Genomic DNA, 21,645 nt, shown 5'->3' with positions numbered 1-21,645 from the left:
GCTCTGAAAAAAAAAAAATACAAGTGAGTGAGCAAGAGTTTACTGTGAGCCGCGATAGCGCTCAGACACCTCTTCGTACCTTCGTGTCGTACACAAACAGCTTCGACGCCCCTATCCCTTCAGCTTCCACGCTTCCAGCGACTTGTACACGTTGGTTTTTTTCGTCATCTTATTCAAATAAATGTCAGGTCCTGAAAAAAAAATACAAATACGTGAGCAAGAATTTACTGGGAGTCGTGGGAGCTCGTATGTGCTGAGAGACTACAGCATACCTTCGAATCGTTCGCGAACAGTACATGAGCAAAAGCTTTCGGTGAGTCACGGGAACGGTACATGCTTAGACACAATGGCATACCTCTTGTCTGTTCGCAAACATCTTCGACAACGCAACCTTCTCAATATTTGTGCTTCCAGCGGCATAAACAAGGCGGCCTCGTCGTTGTACTTAGATAAATGCTAGGCTCTGAAAAAAAAGAAACAAGTACGTGAGAAATAGTTCACAGCGAGACGTGAGGATTCGTACGTGCTCAGATACTGAGGCTTACCATCGTATCGTTCGCAAGCAACTTCGACACCGCCACCTCCTCAGCTTTCGCGATTGCAGCGATTTCTACACGACGGCGCCGACGTCGGAATACGTTCACCTTCTGCGGCACGCTGTCTACTCGCAGAGTACTCTGTCTACAGCTGTCAGCGTCTTTCCTTATATAGCCGTATGACAATGCTAAGCGTGGTTTCCGCGGAAATGTGCCATGACGTCATTCCCACAAGCATTGTTCAATAAAAAGCCACATGCAAATATCGATACTACACAACCATTTGTGAAAGATGTAGTGTGGAAAGACACACTAGCTTACCCGGTCGTCCTATGGTGGCTGTTGATACTGAAAACTTAGTGACTGTAATGCCCAGATAGCTTTCACGTAACTAGCAGACACTATCGTGTACACTGAGTTTCTGATCTCGGTATGGTGCCTAGACTTATATCTACGTGTTGCTCGTTTATAACAAGGATTCGTACAAGCGCCATAAGCAATATTATGTACTTTTAACATTAGTGCGAGAGTGAAACAGTTCTTAACGCACCAGAATGGTGCCGGAATGATGCTAGGTTCAACTCTCTGGATATCTTCGGTACATTCTTATTTCGTGGTTTCCTTACACAGTTTAACGCAACAGAAAAAAAACCTCAATCCTTTTCTGTCGTAGCAGTCTCCTCTTTTTGACTATATTGGCAAAGAGAAATTAAATTCGAACTTCTTGTTTCTTAATTCTTACTATATATTACGAAGCTAGAGTCCTGGTAGAAGAAGTCATATCATTCTGCTAACAGCCTTGTCAAAGAGGGCGAAGAAGGCGAAACTGTTTCAGGGAACTATCTTGAGCTTGTGGGTTGGAAAGTATCCTTATAAGAGAGAAAAGTTGGCTGTAATCAACAATATGACGATGCAGAAGACAACGGAGACCATGGCATAAAAGGGGCATAATTATGGGCTACAAGAAAAGTGCCATACTACAGGTGGCGAGTCACTTAAAACTAGTCAAAAAACTGATCATCCATCCCCCAAATAAGGTCATTTGCATCATTTACGTTGTACGAAAAGTATGAGACCGCTAATTGGAGGACTTTGGTGCGATCCTAGATATTGGAAAAGATCGTTTGTTCGTTTGAAGAGAGTTGCGGGACCAAGTGGCGTCCCTGCGGTGGCCTCATACATGTCCAAATTCTGATGGATGGTCGAATTGGGCATTATCTTGATTTTGCGGGGCATTCTGATATAATAGTTGCCAGTACCAGAGACTGCTTGAGCAGAGAATGAAGCTGCGAGTCCCGGCCCGGCACTTCTTTCTCACTCCACGAAATTTCTTAGGTTCCTTTCTGACAAAGTTTCCACTTCTGCAACTCTTGTTGTACACTACTGGCCATTAAAATTGATACACCACGAAGATGACGTGCTAAAGACGCGAAATTTAACCGACAGGAAGAAGATGCTGTGATATGCAAATTATTAGCTTTTCAGAGCATTCACATAAGGTTGGCGCCTGTGATGACACCTACAACGTGCTGACATGAGGAAAGTTTCCAACAGATTTCTCATACACAAACAGCAGTTGACCGGCGTTGCCTGGTGAAACGTTGTTGTGATGCCTCGTGTAAGGAGGAGAAACGCGTACCATCGCCTGTAGCGATTGTAGCGATTGCGGTTTATCGTATCGCGACATTGCTGCTCGTGTTGGTCGATATCCAATGACGGTTAGCGGGATATGGAATTGGTGGGTTCAGGAGGGTAATACGGAACGTCGTGCTGGATCCCAACGGCCTCGTATCATTAGCAGACGAGATGACAGGCATATTATCCACATCGCAGTAACGGATGGTGCAGCCACGTCTCGATCCCTGAGTCAACAGATGGGGATGTTTGCAAGACAACAACCATCTGCACGAACAGTTCGACGACGTTTACAACAGTCAGCTCGGAGACCATGGCTGCGTTTACCCTTGACGCTGCATCACAGACAGGAGCGCCTGCGATGATGTACTCAACGATGAACCTGGGTGCACGAATGGCGAAACGTCATTTTTTCAGTTGAATCCAGATTCTGTTTACAGCATCATGATGGTCGCATCCGTGTTTGGCGACATCGCGGTGAACGCACATTGGAAGTGTGTTTTCGTCATCGCCATACTGGCGTATCACCCGGCGTGATGGTATGGGGTGCCACTGGTTACACGTCTCGGTCACCTTTTGTTCGCATTGACGGCACTTTGAACAGTGGACGTTACATTTCAGATGTGTTACGACCCGTGACTCTACCCTCCATTTGATCCCAGCGAAACCCTACATTTCAGCAGGATAATGCACGGCCGCATGTTGCAGGTCCTGTACGGGCCTTTCTGGTTACAGAAAATGTTCGACTGCTGCCCTGGCCAGCATATTGTCCAGATCTCTCACCAATTCAAAACGTCTCGTTAATGGTGGCCGAGCATCTGGCTCGTCACAGAACGCCAGTCACTAATTTTGATTAACTGTGTTATCGTGTTGAAGCTGCATGGGCAGCTGTACCTGTACACGCCATCCAAGCTCTGTTTGCCTCAATGCCCAGGCGTATCAAGGCCGTTATTACGTCCAGAGGTGGTTGTTCTGGGTACTGAATTTTAAGGCTCTATGCACCCAAATTGCGTGAAAACGTAATCACATATCAGTTCTAGTATAACAGATTTGTCCAATGAATATCCGTTTATCATCTGCATTTCTTCTTGGTGTCGCAGTTTTAATGGCCAGTAGTGTAGATATGATGCAATGTTAGCCTTGTTTAACGTTGCCATTTCTCTGCTTTGTATTCATGCCACAAAAAACTGTAGCATTGTTGTGGGTTACTCGTCGACTAAGCACCTCAAGTCCACTCCGTAGTCTCATGCTGTGCTCACCATTGCATACCTCCAATCCAGCCCTCTGTTGCCATTAGCAGCCAGTTTTGCGGTTGTATGGTAGACTGTATGTGGGGTGGCGAATGCCGTAAACATCATTGGCCTTTTGAGACTACGCGCTCAACGGGTACCTTGAAAGTTAAATAAAAACGCATCACAACGCAGACTTAGCCGCAACTGTGGGCTACTGTTCGCTTGCGAGTGTGCCACATCGGCAGAAACGTAAAGAAGGAACACACACACCGGCGAGCACAGAGAAGTGTATTTATTACTGCAATGACAGGTTAATATTGAACGGTGGTCGTCAAACGTTTCTGCTCAAAAGCCAATGCTGTCATTGCGAGCCGGAAACATGGGCCGTATCTGTACCCGTCATGCTATTTATTGGTAACGTACATGAATTAGTATTTTATAAGCCCCCAATAGACTTCCAATCGTCATGGTGCGATAAGTTGGCCACCGGCGCCTTAGGATTGATCGTTAAAAGGCGGCACTATTCGGAACACTTCTCGTCGACCGTTCTCTGTTTCACAATGCCTCCACCCTCAATGACTGCAAATTTGTGGCCCTGACGACGTGTTTTTGTGTGAGCGGACGACTTATTAATTAATAACAGTAATGTATTTAAATACCTTGTGCAGTGCCGGCCGGAGTGGCCGAGCGGTTCTAGGCCCTACAGTCTAGAACCGCGCGACCGCTACGGTCGCAGGTTCGAATCCTGCCTCGGGCATGGATGTGTGTGATGTCCTTAGGTTAGTTAGGTTTAAGTAGTTCTAAGTTCTAGGGAACTGATGACTTCAGAAGTTAAGTCTCATAGTGCTCAGAGCCATTTGAACCATTAGAGCCTTGTGCAGTATGAGATACGATCGCAAATGTTAACTAAATGTTTTGAGTGTCATTTTTCTTCTCTTCATTGCAACAGTCTTACAGCAACCCTAATTTAACTGCACAATCCTTACTATATATATGAACGGTATTTGAAGATGCTCGCATATAATGCGCATTCGTGAATTATATTAGTTCCGTATCAAAAAATCGTTCAAATGGCTCTAAGCACTATGGGACTTAACATCTGAGGGCATCAGTCCCCTTTTTTCTTTTTTTTTATCAAATCAACTCCTACTTGGCAAAAAGAAATGAACTAATCCTTTTGAGGCGTTGCCCCTAAATATTCCCTCACTTTATTTTTATCTTTTATTTTATTATTTATGTATGTATTTATTTATTTATTTAAATGATTACATTTAGGAGACGTGTACAAATGACAATTCTAGTAACTGAGTGTTACAACAACAAAGGTGGCATTCAAAGAGTAAAAAAAAAAGAATAAAAATGTAAATCATTGATGCAATTCCATCTAGAAAAGTTCTTCAATAAACGTAACTGGTTCCATTTGGTACTTCGCTATCGATATCTGATATCTCCAACAGCGCCTTAGAAGGGTATCAGGAACGGAGGCATTCTGCTTCGCTAGTGCCTCAAGGAAAACAGCAATCCTTGAAGTAGTCTGTCTCTTCCTTCTCTCATCGCTGACAAGGCAGGACGTTCAGCCGTAAGTGTGATGCGGCACAGAATATTAACCGCAGCTTGGCACTCCCCAGCTCAGTGGGGGTTAACGAAAATACTGCGTAAATAATTTGCGAAGAGCGTACGGTATTTCGGTGTGCTCGCGAGTGCATTGTGAGCATTTAGTACGGACCACCAGTAATCAAGCTGCTCTTTCTTTCCGTCGCTAAACTTACTAGCGACGGTAATTCCTTTTAACAATGTAAGCGCATAATATTTGGCGGTGGGAAAGTAAGATTCACCTGGACAGAGTAGGGTCTGAGGGTCAATCATATCAGGCATGATCCGGAGGTAACAAGCCAATATCTTCTGTGTTAGTCGCCAAACTCCGGACGATGATGCGCATGTAAAACGATATTCATCGGTATCCAAGAGGTGACAATCTGGGCAGTAAGGTGAGTCTGCCAGTCCAATAACGTGAAGTCGCTGTCGTGTCTCATATTTTTTGTTGGCGATCTGATACCACTTCGAGCGCACCGTGGACGACAGAAAGCTGTGGTGTATCGTTGTCCGCACTCTTGGCCAATGAACCGTAGGGTACTTGTTTGCCACCATTTTATGGGGTACAGCCCGCAGAAAGTTGAGATAAAAATCTTTCGCCTTTGGTTGACGTGTGGCGGGGAGGTTCGAGCTGACATAGCTGTAATCTAGAAGGTCGACACATGGGAGAGCTGTGGTGCGACGTGCGCAACCAACACCAGCGGAACGTGAGAGACTGGCATCAGGTCCTCTGTTAAACGACCCGTGAGAGAGGTGTGTTAACTTTTCCATCATTTCCTCATGTTGCTCATGAAAAGGGCAGCTGCTCTCGCTCTGACGTTGACCAATCCCAGCTCCTCTTTGTGCACTGGGAAGGTAAGAGTGTCGTATCGTACTTAAAATGTATGATCTGCGGGAACGTAGTAACTGAAGGCCGCCTGAAGCCGGCGACCTATCTGCAGCGGTAGTGGGAGGACTTGTGCCACATGGTTGAGTTTTGATGTAACGTAGTGGTTCAAGTATTCAACACGTTGCAGCTGATTCAAGTCCTGGAGCAGGTTCTGGTGCACCATTGCGCGTATGATCTGTAGTAACCGTCGATACTTTGCTGCAGCTGTTTTGCGTACATCATTCATGAGCGTGATACCCAAATATCGCAGATCAGAAACTGGTGGGACGGGAGTGAGGGCTTCCGGTCCGATACCACGCCCAACATCCAACGCCGCCGACTTTTTGATGTTCAGAAGACTGCCTGCAGCCTATCCGTTTCGCTCGATCCAAGTTAGTACGCTTTGAACTTCGTCATTGGAACTAAACAGCAGTAGTATGTCGTCAGCGTACGCCGTATAGCGAAAGGTGACGTCCCGCAGTATATGCCTCGTAGACAGTGGTTAAAGCCCCCGAGGAGTGGCTCGAGTGGGATTCCATAAAGGTAGGTAGAAAGGGGACAACCTTGTCGTAGAGATCTCTTAATGGGTACTGGTCCAACCGTCCTTCCATTGACCTGGACGTGTGAGTTGGCTGTCGTCCAAAGACGCCGTAGGGTGTCAATGAGGCCTGGAGGAAATCCCATACGGTCCATCACTCGTAGGAGGAAGTTATGGTGCACTCTATCAAAGGCGCGATTGAAACCGAGGGAGACGATCGCATCTCTCAGGCGGCACGCAGAGGCGTTCGCTTTTAAGTCCCTGAAGTCACCGCTGGCCATATCTATGTTGGCTTCTCCCACCTGCGACGTCTGTTCTGCGCGAGAATCATCGGCAAAATCGTCTTAATACGGCCCGCCATAAGCCTGACGAAAGTCTTGTAGTCGGCGTTCAGCATTGTGAACGGTCGATAGTCGTCAATTGATCGCCCTCCAACTGGCTTGTGTACTGGTATGAGAAGACCTTCTACAAACGCTGGCGGCAGGACACAGTCTGGAGACGTAAGTTCGCGGAAGTTTATAACCTAGTGAGGCATCACGATGTCACGGAACGTCCGCTAGAACTCGATGGGCAATCCATAAGGCCCAGCAGACTTAATGGCCGCACCTCTGTCCAGAGCGTCTTCGACTTCTTCGAGTGAGACTTCCTCCTTTAGTGCATTCACGGTAGCCTTGTCGATAGTACGTGTTACCTGCTGTAACATTTCAGTTGTGGCCTCGTCATCTACGGTTCTTTCCTGGTAAAAATGACGAAAATGATCCTCCACCGCCTTTACTATGGTTGCTGAGGCAGTACAGAAGCGACCGTCTTGTGTACTGAGTTGTGTGATTAAGTGTTGGCGGCGTCGGCGCATATCCGCCACAACGTGGTGCATAGTGGGTTCCTCTGCGGCCGTCGCACCTTCTAGTTGGCGCTTCGTCAATGATAGTATGTGAGCCTTGAATCTGCTTTGGTCATGTTGTCTCTCCAAGGAAGGGGGTAAGGCGTAGAGGTCCCTGAGTGCAGCGTAGTAAAACTCGAGGGTCTGTCGATGCCACGCAGCCACGTCCTTGCCAAACTGCATAAGTGTCCTACGGATTACTGGTTTGGCACAGGAGAGCCACCACTCCAGGGTCGAGGTGTATGGTAGGTGACGGCGGTCACAGTCAGCCCACGTGCCTTCAACTTGCGGACAGCAATCCAGGTCCTGGAGGTGAGTTACATTAAGCCTTTGCTGCGCCAGACTTGTTGGAGGCGGACATGAATAGTGCAGATATAGACAATATGATCTGAATAGGCCTAAGGCCATGGTTCGGTGGCCATCACTCCTTGTGTGAGGCCTTGCGACACGTATATGCGATCAAGTCGGCTGGCCGAATGACTGTAAGATGAGTGCCGCCAGAGCGATTACCGTGGACTTTTTCCCACGTGTCGAAGAAGTGATGTTCTTGGATCATCGCATCCAGTTCCGGACAGGGAATGTAGTGTGAGATTTGGTCCTTGGGGTGAAGTACGCAATTAAAATCGCCGGCGAAGACGCTGTTTTTGTACCGTCCGCGGAAACGGTGGGCAACATCCGTGGAGTAGAATCTGGTACGGTTGTGACGTCCTGTGGTACCCGATGGCGCGTAAACATTAAGGAATCAGTTGTTGAGCGACGTTAGTGCTATTCCTCTCGCAGAGCGAAGATACGTGACGTCAGTAACTTCAATACCATCACGCACTAATGTTGCACTCCGGTGTCTGCAGGGCCACCGGGTATCACATATCTGGCGTAACCATAAGCGTTCGGGAGTGCGGTCGTTTTCACTTCTTGTTGGAAAGTAAAATCAACTACCAGGGCTTGTATTGTTTCTTTCAAAAGTTGGTTCTTGACAGGAAAACGTATTATGTTGTTATACATTGTCGCCAGGCGGCAAGCCTGGCAACGCGTTGGTTGGGCGAGGTTATCCATGTCGATGTTGAAGAGAAGCGAACATCGGAAGTGATTTCATCCCCCGCCGAACGCGATCCTCCTTGTGCTGCTTACGCTGCACGATCCGGCAGCGCCTCAGCTGGCCCCGGATTGGGATCTTGTATCTCTACGTCCTTGGCCCACGAAGTTGGCACGGATGTCTGTTCATGTTCTATAGGCTCCGAGTGTTTGATAGTAAGGAACCAGGTGACTTCGCTGCCTGCATAGGTACCTCCCTGCTGCTCACTGTTTATGTCAAGGGGCTTATAGTATAACGCTGTGTGTTTCTCTGTCTGTTCTGCAAGTTTAATCAATGGAAACGGGCTCAGCCTCGCGGTTGGTTTCTTGAGTGGTTAGTTGTTCTTCCCCGGCTAAATGTGAACCGCCGTGTTCCGACACGTGTTCCGACAAGGTCCGATTACGGCGCTTTCGGCGTTTCGGTGATCGCTGTTTCCATACGTGGCCTTCATTGTCTGAAGACGGCACTGACTCACGCCCCACCATGACAAATGCTTCGGTCGGTACAATAAGGGAATCAATTGCCATCTTGCTGTCGTCAATGCCTGTCGCGTTCCGTAGCTCCAAAGTCATCGTACTATTTTCCCCCACTGGCCAGGCCGGTGGATCATCCAGGTTTCTTTCTGTGGAAGGTGATTCCTGTACGGCTAAATCGGTCGGCTGTGTCTATTTTGCGGAGAACGCGCGTAAGTCACGGGGAGAATAGTCTGCGTCGGTGGAGGTGCAACGTCCGTCGATGGGAGTTGTGTGATCCGACGCTGGAGGCACTCGGAACGAAGGTGACCTTCCATGCCGCATCCGGAACTCGTCTTCGGCTAGCTGTCATAAATAACTACGGCCCGGCGCCTTCCTATCTGTAGATAGGACGGCACGTGTCGTTGGAGGTCAATGCGCACTTGGCGTACTCCATTGAGCACTGGATACTTCTTACAATGGGTCCATTTTTCAGCCACGTGTTCGTGTACCGAGCCGTAGGGGCGGAGTGCCGCCACAGAGTCTGCCGCAGGGATTTCAAATAGAAGTTCGAATAAGCGTATACTCCGCAGTCCCATTGCGGCATGGGCGACCTCGACGTAGCCAAAATTTCCCTCTGCGTGGCAGAAGCGGAGTTATTGTTTCATCTCACGAAGCACCTTGTCGCATGTAGCTTCGTTTATGAGTTTTACTTAGACCGTGCTATTGACGATCGAAAAGTGAATGCCAACAATGTCGGCAGCCAGGATCTTGGCATCTTCTTTTAAAAAGCGTTCGACTTCGAGCGCTTTTGGTCGGGTAAAGTTGTTTGGAAATCAAAATTTCAAGGTTGATCTTCTGTATTGGTTTTCCATGGTCTTGTTGTGCTACGGCGTCACATTAGTGTCTGCCGAAGGAAGTAAACAAGGCGTTCGGGCCCGCGCTGATGGCGGGGAGCACACGCTACACGTCTGCTTCGCTCGGCTGCGAGAGTCGGACTGTCCCCTAGACTTAGAACTACATAAATCTAACTAACCAAAGGACATCACACACATCCACGCACGAGGCAGGATTTGAACCTGCGACCGTAGCACTAGCGAGGTTCCCAATTGATGCGCCTAGAACAGCTGTGCCACAACGACCGGCTTCCGTATCAAAATTGATATCATACCAGTAGCTCGGCACGTTCGCCCACGGCAATGAGTTGTAAGTACTGGATGTACTGCAAGGGAAACAGCTAAACCTTCCCTCTCTCAAACCCTCTACCGCAACAGGGGCTGTCCTAGGTACCGCTCTGCCCTTAAGGTGAGCGGCCAGGTTTACTCAGCTCCCGGCAGAATGTAAAATCATTAATTAATATTAAACACATCCTGAAATATTACTGCCTTTGTAAGGGTTTTATTTTTGTTTACCAAGCATGAAAACTGTACTCTCTAGTTCTTACGCTAGCTGACGTTTTTGGATTTGGTTGTTGGTTTCTCGATGCATATTATTGCAAAATACGGCTGAGAACCAGAGCCGCACCAATACTTGATTCGAAATGTTAACCTTTTGTGTTTAACTCCTGTAACCCGGGGCTTATGTGGGGCTCAGATAGGCACAGGATGTGTATCTTTTCAGTACTGTGTAAGTTTTCCAAATAGGCATGAAATGCCAGCCGCTGTGGCCGAGCGGTTCTAGGCGCTTTAGTCCGGAACAGCGGTGCTGCTACTGCCGCAGTTTCGAATCCTGCTTCGGGCATGGATGTGTGTGATGTCCTTAGATTAGTTAGGTTTAAGTAGTTCTAAGTCTAGGGGACTGATGACCGCAGATGTTAAGTCCCATAGTATTTAGAGCCATTTGAACCATTTTAGGCATGAACTCTCTTTACTTTATTACTTCCTAACATTCCCATAAAATAAGCCGATCTCAATTTCAGTACGTTCCACTCAGTACCTATTCGTTATGTATCGGTGTAAATGTCATCATACGTCCCTACCAACACTCTCCAAATGTTCCTATCCTCTTGTTATCTCTATTTTCATAAAAAAAATTAAATTCCATACAAGGTTACATTCCATAATTAAGTATCAAGTTTGCTGCTCTGCAGACGCAAAGGTACGAGTATCTTAGTGTTACAGATAGGCGAATTATAGATGCAGCCCCAATGAAAGGTTACCTCTTAAGAGGCAAAGCCAAAAAATCGAATCCTGGAGCAAAATCAGTTAAGCTAGTACTTCCATTACTTTCAAAGTTCAGAGATATTTTTGGGAAAAATTTCTTTCCGAAGAAAAAACCCTCACTGTGCATAAATGATCTATATACAACGCTGAACCTCAATATACAGGCACAGGTAGACAGACGGTGTAAGCAAAACCAACGGCATAAATATTTTGTTTAACCATTTGCATAATAGTTTGCTTTTAATACTGGAAAAGTAGGATTAAAACTCCTATAAACGACCATACCAACAAAAGTACGAGACTAATGTTTTTTTGTCGCTATTATAACTGATTTCGATTAAAATACGTGCTAGCAAAATGTTGAGGATTCGTCGCTTCCAAGTACTTTTTCAACAGTATGTTGTTAAACAGGTCATTACTCTTTTCGTTCTGATATTTTGCAATGTTATTGTTGTGGTCTTCAGTCCTGAGACTGGTTTGATGCAGCTCTCCATGCTACTCTATCCCGTGCAAGCTTCTTCATTTCCCAGTACCTACTGCAGCCTACATCCTTCTGAATCTCCTTAGTGTATCATCTCTTGGTCTCCCTCTGCGATATTTACCCCCCACGCTGCCCTCCAATACTAAATTGGTGATCCCTCGATGTCTCAGAACATGTCCTACCAACCGATCCCCTCTTCTAGTCAAGTTGTGCCACAAGTTCCACTTCTCCACAATTCTATTCAATACCCCCTCATTAGTTATGTGATCAACCCATCTAATCTTCAACATTCTTCTGTAGCACCACATTTCTAAAGCTTCTATTCTCTTCTTGTCTAAGCTATTTATCGTCCACGTTTCACTTCCGTACATGGCTACACTCCACAAAAATACTTTCGGTAACGACTTCCTGACATTTAAATCTATACTCGATGTTAACAAATTTTTCTTCTTCAGAAACGCTTTCCTCGCCATTGCCAGTCTACATTTAATATCCTCTCTACTTCGACCATCATCTGTTATTTTGCTCCCCCAACTCCTTTACTACTTTTAGTGTCTCATTTCCTAATCTAATTCCCTCATCATTACCCGACTTAATTCGACTACATTCCATTATCCTCGTTTTGCATTTGTTGATCTTCATCTTATATCCCCCTTTAAAGACACTTTCCATTCCGTTCAACTGCTCTTCCGTCCTTTGCTGTCTCTGATCAATGTCATCGGCTAACCTCAAAGTTTTTATTTCTTCTCCATAGATTTTAGTACCTACTCCGAACTTTTATTTTGTTTCCTTTATCGCTTGCTCAAGATACAGATACAATAACATAGGGGATAGGCAACAACACTGTCTCACTCCCATCCCAACCACTGCTTCCCTATCATACCCCTCGACTCTTATAAATGCCATCTGCTTTCTGTACAAATAGTAAATAGCCTTTCGCTCTCTGTATTTTACTCCTGCCGCCTTCAGAATTTGGAAAAGAGTATTCCAATCAACATTGTCAAAAGCTTTATTAAGACTACAAATGCTAGGAACGTATGTTTGCCTTTCCTCAATCTTTCTTCTAAGATAAGTCGTAGGGTCAGTATTGCCTCACGTGTTCCAACATTTCTAACGAATCCAAACTAATCTTCCCCGAGGTCGGCTTCTATCAGTCTTTCCATTCGTCTGTAAAGAATTCGCGTCAGTATTTTGCAGCTGAGACTTATTAAACTGATAGTTCGGTAATTTTCACATCTGTCAACACCAGCTATCTTTGGGATTGGGATTATTACATTCTTCTTGATGTCTGAGAGTATTTCGCCGGTCTCATACATCTTGCTCACGTTGTGGTAGAGTTTTGTCAGGACTGGCTCTCCCAAGGCTACCAGTAGGCCTAATGGAATGTTGTCTACTCCGGGCCCCGTGTTTCGACTCAGGTCTTTCAGTGCTCTGTCAAACTCTTCACGCAATATCATATCTCCCATTTCATCTTCATCTACATCCTCTTCCATTTCCATAATATTGTCCTCAAGTACATCGCCCTTGTATAGACCCTCTATATACTTCTTCCACCTTTCTGGTTTCCCTTCTTTGCTTACAACTGGGTTTCCGTCAAAGCTCTTGATATTCATGCAAATGGTTTTCCTTTATCGAAAGGTCTCTTTAATTTTCCTGTAGGCAGTATCTATCTTACCCCTAGTGAGACAAGCCTCTACATCCTTACATTTGTCCTCTAGCCATCCCTGCTTAGCCATTTAGCTCTTCCTGTCGATATCATTTTTGAGACGTTTGTATTCCTTTTTGTCTGCTTCATTTACTGCATTTTTGTATTTTCTCCTTTCATCAATTAAATTCAATATTTCTTCTGTTATCCAAGGGTTTCTACTAGCCCTCATCTTTTTACCTCTTTGATCCTCTGCTGCCTTCACTATTTCATCCCTCAAAATTATCCATTCTTCTTCTACTGTATTTATTTTCCCCATTCCTGTCAATTGTTCCCTTATGCTTTCCCTGAAACTCTGTACAACCTCTGGTTCTTTCAGTTTATCCAGGTCCCACCTCCATAAATTCCCACCATTTTGCAGTTTCTTGAGTTTTAATCTAGAGTTCATAACCAATAGATTGTGGCCAGAGTCCACATCTGCCCCTGGAAATGTCTTACAATTTAAAACCTTGTTCCTAAATCACTGTCTTACCATTATATAATCTATTTGATACCTTTTAGTGTCTCCAGGGTTCTTCCATGTATACAGCCTTCCTTCATGATTCTTAAACCAAGTTATGCTCTGCGCAAAATTCTACCAGGCGGCTTCCTCTTTCATTTCTTAGCCCCAATCCATATTCACCTACTACGTTTCCTTCTCTCCCTTTTCCTACTCTTGAATTCCAGTCACCCACGACTATTAAATTTTCGTCTCCGTTCACTACCTGAATAATTTCTTGTATCTCATCATACATTTCATCAATTTCTTCGTCATCTGCAGAGCTAGTTGGCATATAAACTTGTACTACTGTAGTAGGGGTGGGCTTCGTGTCTATCTTGGCCACAATGATGCGTTCACTATGCTGTTTGTAGTAGCTTACCTGTACTCCTATTTTTTATTCATTATTAAACCTACTCCTGCATTACCCCTATTTGAAATTGTATTTATAACCCTGTATTCACCTGACCAAATGTCTTGTACCTCCTGCCACTGATCTTCACTATTTCCCACTATATCTAACTTTAACCTATCCCTTTCCCTTTTTAAATTTTCTAACCTACCTGCCCGATTAAGGGATCGGGCATTCCACGCTCCGATCCGTAGAACGCCAGTTTTCTTTCTCCTGATAACAGCGTCCTCTTTAGTAGTCCCCGCCCGGAAATCCGAATGGGGGACTATTTTACCTCCGGAATATTTTACCCAAGAGGACGCCATCAACATTTAATCATACAGTAAAGCTGCATGCCCTCGGGAAAAATTAAGGCTGTAGTTTTCCCTTGCTTTCCGCCGTTCGCAGTACCAGAACAGCAAGGCCATTTTGGTTAGTGTTACAAGGCCTGATCAGTCAATCATGCAGACTGTTGTACCTGCAACTGCTGAAAAGGCTGCTGCCCCTCTTCAGGAACCACACGTTTGTCTGGCCTCTCAACTGATACCCCTCCGTTGCGGTTGCACCTACGGTACGGCTATTTGTATCGTTGAGGCACGCAAGCCTCCCCACCAACGGCAAGGTCCATGGTTCATATTATCCAATATTCGTCCATATATTGAACCGGCTAAGTCCGAGAGCTACCAAAGGATCTATAGTTCAAATGGAGCCATGGTTGAAATTGAAAATCAGCTGTTCACATACATTAATCATTGCGAAAATATGTGTAGGACATTTGGAGCTGTAGTCAGACGCTTATCATTCAGAGAGACTGTTGTGAAAAGAACTCCGAGTTCCCATACACGTGGATAGCAGAAAATTAATCTTTATAAACAAACTGAACGGAAAATATTCTTCAAGTTTCCATTCTTCAAGTTTCTTGTAATGAAAATAAAATATACTTATTTTCTCCCCCTCGTATAATAATAATTTTCATTTCATGGTCTAGAATGTGACACTTTTCACACGATAACGAGGATTTATGACAATATCATGACTTGTAATGTGGACATCAAAATCTACATTTCCATACATTTCTGCAAGCCACCGTACTGTGCATAGCGGACGCGCCTTAAACCACAATAAGTCATTACCTTTCCTGTTCCGCTGGCCAATAGACCGGGGGAAAATGACTATATGCCTTCCTAGGAGATTTAATTTCTCTTACCTTACATTGGTGGTCCTAACGCGAAATGATCGTTGGCGGTAGTAGAACAGTTCTGCAGTCAGCTTCAGGTGACGGTTCCGTAAATTTTCTCAATAGTGTTATGCGAAATTAACTTCGTCTCTATCGAGAAGTTCCTGTTTAAGTTCTCGAAGCATTCCCGTAATACTCGCGTGATGGTCAAATCTACCAGGACTTCTGAATTGCAGCGATGTATTCCTTTAATACAACCTTGTGGAGATTCAGAGTCATCGAACAGTTCTCAAGAATTGGTAATACTAACGATCTATGGCGGTATCATTTACAGATGAATTACAATTTCCTACGATTTCCCCGTTAATAGGAAATCCTCCCTTTTACCGTACTTACGCGCTGGTTCCAACTCATTTCGCTTTCTCTGAAAGCTGGACATCACATAAATATCCTCCGGCGTCACAGCACAGCTTTTCACGTCATAGTGAAGATCATTGTCAGCACGTAGTGAGGTTATCCAAGGTCAAGAGGAAAGGGATGAGGACGGGAGGGAGAAGGGGAATGTGGGAATGAGTCTAAAGTGATTCGAACTCCATCCGAATCCCCCATCCTCATCCAGTAGGAATCATTGCAGTTCTGTGCTCTGTCGTGAGAGAACCCATTGATCATTTTTGTAACAAATACTTAATTAAAAATACTCTACTGATGGCAGGTCGGCGCCGCGACTTAGCGCCGACAATAACGCTGATGCCCCACCTAGGCTATGTGTTGCTAGCGTGCGAGATGGTGTCGATGTCTGTGTCGTCGTCACAAAATAAACGCGCACACACTTCGAATTATACTGTCATTAGCCCACTGATCATCATTCCTACACGCACACAGTTTTGTATACAGGAGTGGCAGAAGTCACGGGATATATGCATATATACAGATGGCGGTAGTATCGCGCAAACAAGGTATAAAACGGCAGCACACAAGCGGAGATGTCATTTATACTCAGGTGATTGATTCATTTGGAAAGGTCTCCGACGTGATTATGGCGCCACGACGGGAATTTACAGACTTTGATCGGTAGTTGCTGCCGGCCGGAGTGGCCGAGCGGTTCTAGGCCTTTTGCGCTTTGTGCTGTCCTGAAACTATCTTTAGTCCTTTCTTCTCTCCTATTTCATGTAGAGCTATCTCATTCGTTCTTCTGGCAGTCCAACTAGATCTTGTAATTCTCCTCCATGCCCTTCAGTCCGGTACCGCGCTGCTGCTGCGGTCGCAGGTTCGAATCCTGCCTCGGGCATGGATGTGTGTGATGTCCTTAGGTTAGTTAGGTTTAAGTAGTTCTAAGTTCTAGGGTACTGATGACCTCAGAAGTCAAGTCCCATAGTGCTCCGAGACATTTGAAAATTTTTTTTTTTTTGGGCTAGACGCATGGGACGTTTCATTTCGGGAATGGTTAGCGAATTCAGTATTCCAAGACCCTCAGTGTCAAGAGTGTGCCGAAATATCACATTTCAGGCACTACCATCCAGCATTGTCACCCGAGAGCAGCGGCGTTTGTGCAAACTTATTAGTTCTAACAATGCGAGAAATAACAGCAGAAATCACTGTAAGACTTAAAAAGAACGTATTCCTAATGACAGTGCGATGAAATTTCACGTTTATGTGCTATAGCAGCAGACTACTCATGCGAGGCCATTGCTGACAGCACGACGTCGCCTGCAGTGCCTCTTCTGGGCTTGTGACCATGTTGGTTGGACCCTAGACGACTGAAAAACCGTGGACTGGTCAGATGAGTCCAGATTACAGTTGATACGAGCTGATGGTAGGATTCATAGGTGCCGCGGACCCTATGTAGCCAAGCACCAAAGTTGTGAACAAGGCACTGTGCAGGCTGGTTGCGGCTCCATGCTGGTGTGGGGTTTGTTTACATGTAATGGACTGGGTACTCTGCTCTGACTTAACCGTTCTGTGTCTGGTTGTCCTGTCTCTCGTTTCACTTCTTTCCATATAATCTGAAGTGTGTTGTTCAAATATCTCAGTGTGGATCTTTTCCAAGTAGACATTTTCGTCCGAGCGTGCACGTCAACAAACTTTGCAAGAACAGGAAGAAATTATCGCAAGTGTTGAGCGAAGTCCCAGTACGACCATATGAAGACTGTCCATTAGTATGAATGTCCCACAGATGTGTGTATGGAAAACATTACATGTGGAAAACCTGTATCCATTTCATATACAGCCTGTCAAGACTCTCCACGTTAGCGAGATTGCCCAACGACTTCAATTCTGTCACTGGGTAATTGAGAATAGTCATTTTCTTCCATAAATACTATTCACTAACGTAGCCCAGTCTCCACGACATGGAATAAACAACACACGCACTAATCATCGATTGTCACGGGAAAATACACACTGTTCAGTGGATACCAACTTACATGTTCATTTTGACGTAAATGTTTGGTGCGACACCATCGGTAACCTTTTGATAGATCCATTTATTATCAATCAGCGATTGACAGGATAGAGACACTTGCATTTTTTGGAAATTTCATTTGTGGAACTATTGGAAGACTTTCCTTTAGCCGAGCGAACTGGTATGCTCTTTCAACATAACAATGCCCCTCCGCATGTTACCTTACGTGTGGGGGACCATCTCAACCGCACCTACCTTAATCGTTGGAATGGCCGTGGTGGAGCTATTAACTAGCCTCTAAGATCACCTCACCTTACACCTTTAGATTTCTGTTTATGGAGCTGCATGAAGTCAGAGGCGCGCAAAGTGAAGGTAAATACAAGGGATGAACTGCTTCGTCGTATCAATGACCCTGCTGAATTAATTAGGAAACAATCACAGGCAACTGAACAAGCAACACGTTTTCGGTAGAGCGCAAAAGTGCATTGACGTTCATGGTGTGATATACGAACCTGTTCTGTGAACTGTACAACGTCTGTACGATAAGTGTTAAAGCCGTTTGTAAGAGACATGTTACGTTTTTTTCAACTGAATGCATGTAAAATGCATGTTGCAAAGAATTATGTACTAATTAAAAGTAAATAAACAGTATCTAAAAATGTGTAACATAACTGTACTTCTCTGTAACACGGTTGTCAATAAAATTACTTTACGGTCCAGTTGTACTGCGTACACGTTCACGTTGTGCACATCAGTTTTGCAGAATTTAGTTCCTTTCAATACCTACACTTCCCTAACGAAGCATTTGCCGACCTATTTGCCTATCATCTCTTGTTCCGAATTACGTATGCTATCACTGTGTAAAATATTGGCCTTTCCTCCCTAAACAACCTGTATACAGCTACAATTAAAAGTGAATTATTTTTCAGTATTAATTCACAAGCATACAAATTTATGTGCTGATTTTTACTAAATCTACTTGTATCAGTGTTATGGAACTTAGGTTCTGTCTTAATATACGTAAACCTCCGTTTCCCATATGAGATATCTTTTAGTAAGCTGCTGGACCAGTGGTCTTCAAACATTTTTGCTCAAGAGCCAAAACTATTATTTTAGGTCGACATCTTAGGCCGCATGTATTCTGATCTTGTTATTAATTGCTATTCTACCTAAAATAGTACGTTATCCGCCTCAAATAGACAGCTACTGTAAGTGCGCTATAAATTGGACGCCAGGCCCTTAGAAGAGATTTTTAAAAGTCGGCGCCATTTGGAACACTTTGTATCGACCTGGGTTTCATATTGCTACCACCCTAGGCGACCACAAAGTTGGTGTGCCGTATGCATTGGCGTACGGATAAAGGTTTAATAGCTGTAACTGTATTGTACTTAAATGTCGTATGCAATATTGGACACGATCGCAAACTTTTATTAAATATTTTAAATGTCATCTTTCTTTACATTCTATTAGAACAGTCTCAGTTCACTTTCCCATGTCTTGCTACAAATACGAAACACATTTGAAGATGATCGTCTCTGTAATGAGTATTTACGAATTTGTGTTACTTCCATGTCAAAATTTGTATCATAACAGCTGCTTCGTACGTTCCCGCACGCCCGACAGTTGTCAGTACTGGAACAGTAAAAACGGAACATTCCCTGTCGCACAACTTCTAACCTCGTAGGAGCTGCGCTGCGGTAAGGGTGGGCACAACTGTGGTGAAATTTGGTGCCAATGTGACATCATTAACGAACCCCGTAGGTGACATGAACATCTGAGATGTGGCTTTTTTTCATTTATGTCGATATCTTGCTGTTTGAAGCGTTGTCGAGCCCGGGGGTTACGTCGTAGGGTACCACGATTTTGCATCATCACAGAGACTGGTTGTAGGCACTTATACGTTGCAGCGGGCGTCCATTATGGAGTTCCTTTGCGTTTCGCAGTGGAGATTACACAAGCATGCGTCTTGAAAATTTTCGACATGTAATTTCTAAAATACAGGTATTCCGCAATCAATAGTGACACTGAAAATAAATTTTCTTCTATCTCGTGAGGACTTTTCATGAAGACTTTTCACAATATAAGATCACTTATTTTAAAGATTTAATCAAATGAAACACCAATATTGAAATAAAATTTCAATATATGTAGTATAAAATTTTACTGCCCTTTTTATTTCTTTGTAATGCTGACGTGATAAGGAAACTGAAAAATACTACTGGCGTTTTTAGAGATCACTGATTTAAAAATGGTGCTCCTCAGCAGAAGCTTTCATCGTTTCTCACACCGCTTCGTAATGCCACAACTTGTTACGCAGCAGATGCAACATATAACATACACTGGGAAGAGGAGGAGAAAGAGGAAGACAAAAAGAGAGAAGGAGAGAAGCACGGGAGAGGGAGGAAGGGGAATATGTTTCTGTTGCTGACGTTCTTCGCGTGTAGGATAGGAAAGGACGTAAGAGCCTATGTTTAGCCAACCACTCACCTACGTAGTTTATCGATTTGTGTGAATCGAGTTTTCAGTAGTATCGGGTTCAAGTTGTGGTAAGCGGTGCAGCAAATCAAAAGTAGCACTGTTAGTATGGGATCTAGTAACTTGGCTACTTTTGGTTTAGTCATTATGAGGGCAGAATGCACTGTTACTGTCAGCATCATTCGTCAACCAGAGGTAATTAAAAGTCGTCGTGAGTGTCTGTGTGTAAGCAGCCTATTCCTCTTAGCTGGGTTTAAATCTTAATGGGAGAGATCTGAGATACCCTCACGCTCTACATTCATTCATACATACATACATACATACATACAACACACACACACACACACACACACACACACACACACACACACACACACACACACACACACACACACGTCACACATGTGTTTCAGTTCATTTTAGGCGACAGAGGTGGTGCTGCACAGGCGAGGCGAAAACTTGTGAAGAGGAATTTTCTGTGTTGCATCCCAGGGTTGTACCTTTTCTGTGCAGAGATATTCTGCACTATGTCGGCATAATGTCTTTACCTACGTTTTTGTATAGCAGGTTGCAATTGATATTCCTTGTGTCTAATTTAACTTCACAACTCTAAAAAGAACTGTTTACGGAAGATTGAACTTGCTGCCCCATGGTGTTTACGGAAGACACACGTTCCTGCCCCATGGTGAATAGTCCTCTGACGCCATAGCCACATCACTCATAAAAACGCGATTGACGTAGCGATGTAATTCTGCAATTCGTTCTATTCTAACTGCACGATTCATGAAACCAGCGACCAAGTACAAAGTGTCAGCTATCATTAGTTGCGATGAATGATGCAGAACGCTAGGTTAATGTGGCACTTGCGTGTACAGGAGTTGCTGGGGAAGGCACAGGCTCTACACGTGAGGCAGATGCAAACAATAATCATAGGTCCTTGTTTATAGACAACACACATTTCGAGAGCAATATGTAGCTTTGCATAATCTTAAGGGAAGCGTACGTGGCAGGATGTCAATTAGTGGCAAATGTAAGAAAGATGTATTCCTCTGCTTGTGCTGTAAGGTTTTATAAGCATGGGGTAATTATTTTTGGTGGTCACTCAGACTGGCATATTTCCCATTCGTCTGCCGTTATTGCAGATAAATGAAATTTTCATATTTCAACTGAAAACATTTCTTGTAGAAAAGAAATACTTTGCATCTCTGGAAGAAAGTGAGATACCATCCTCACAGTCTATCGTTACTGCAGTCAGAACAAAGTCAATTTACTTATTCCAATTTTGTTTTATTTAAAAGTATATTGAGTCCAGAAATTCAGCGTAGACGTGACATCTTCCAAGCTCGTCAGATGCAGCTCGCTTAGACTTCTCCTCCGCCGTTTTGATGTACAAAGCGTCACGACACCACGGTATGCTTTCTCGTCGTTTGCAAACAGCTAACACGCCACCACCTCCTCAGCTTTAGCCCTTCCAGCGACTTGTACACGAAGGCACCGTCGTTGTCGTAGTCCGATAAATCGAAGGCTCTGGAAAAAAAAGAGGGTACATGAGCGAAATTTTACTGCGAA

Source organism: Schistocerca serialis, chromosome 5 (genome assembly GCF_023864345.2).
Source record: "Schistocerca serialis cubense isolate TAMUIC-IGC-003099 chromosome 5, iqSchSeri2.2, whole genome shotgun sequence".
NCBI classification, from domain to species: domain Eukaryota; kingdom Metazoa; phylum Arthropoda; class Insecta; order Orthoptera; family Acrididae; genus Schistocerca; species Schistocerca serialis.
Note: the sequence above shows the minus strand (reverse complement) of the source record.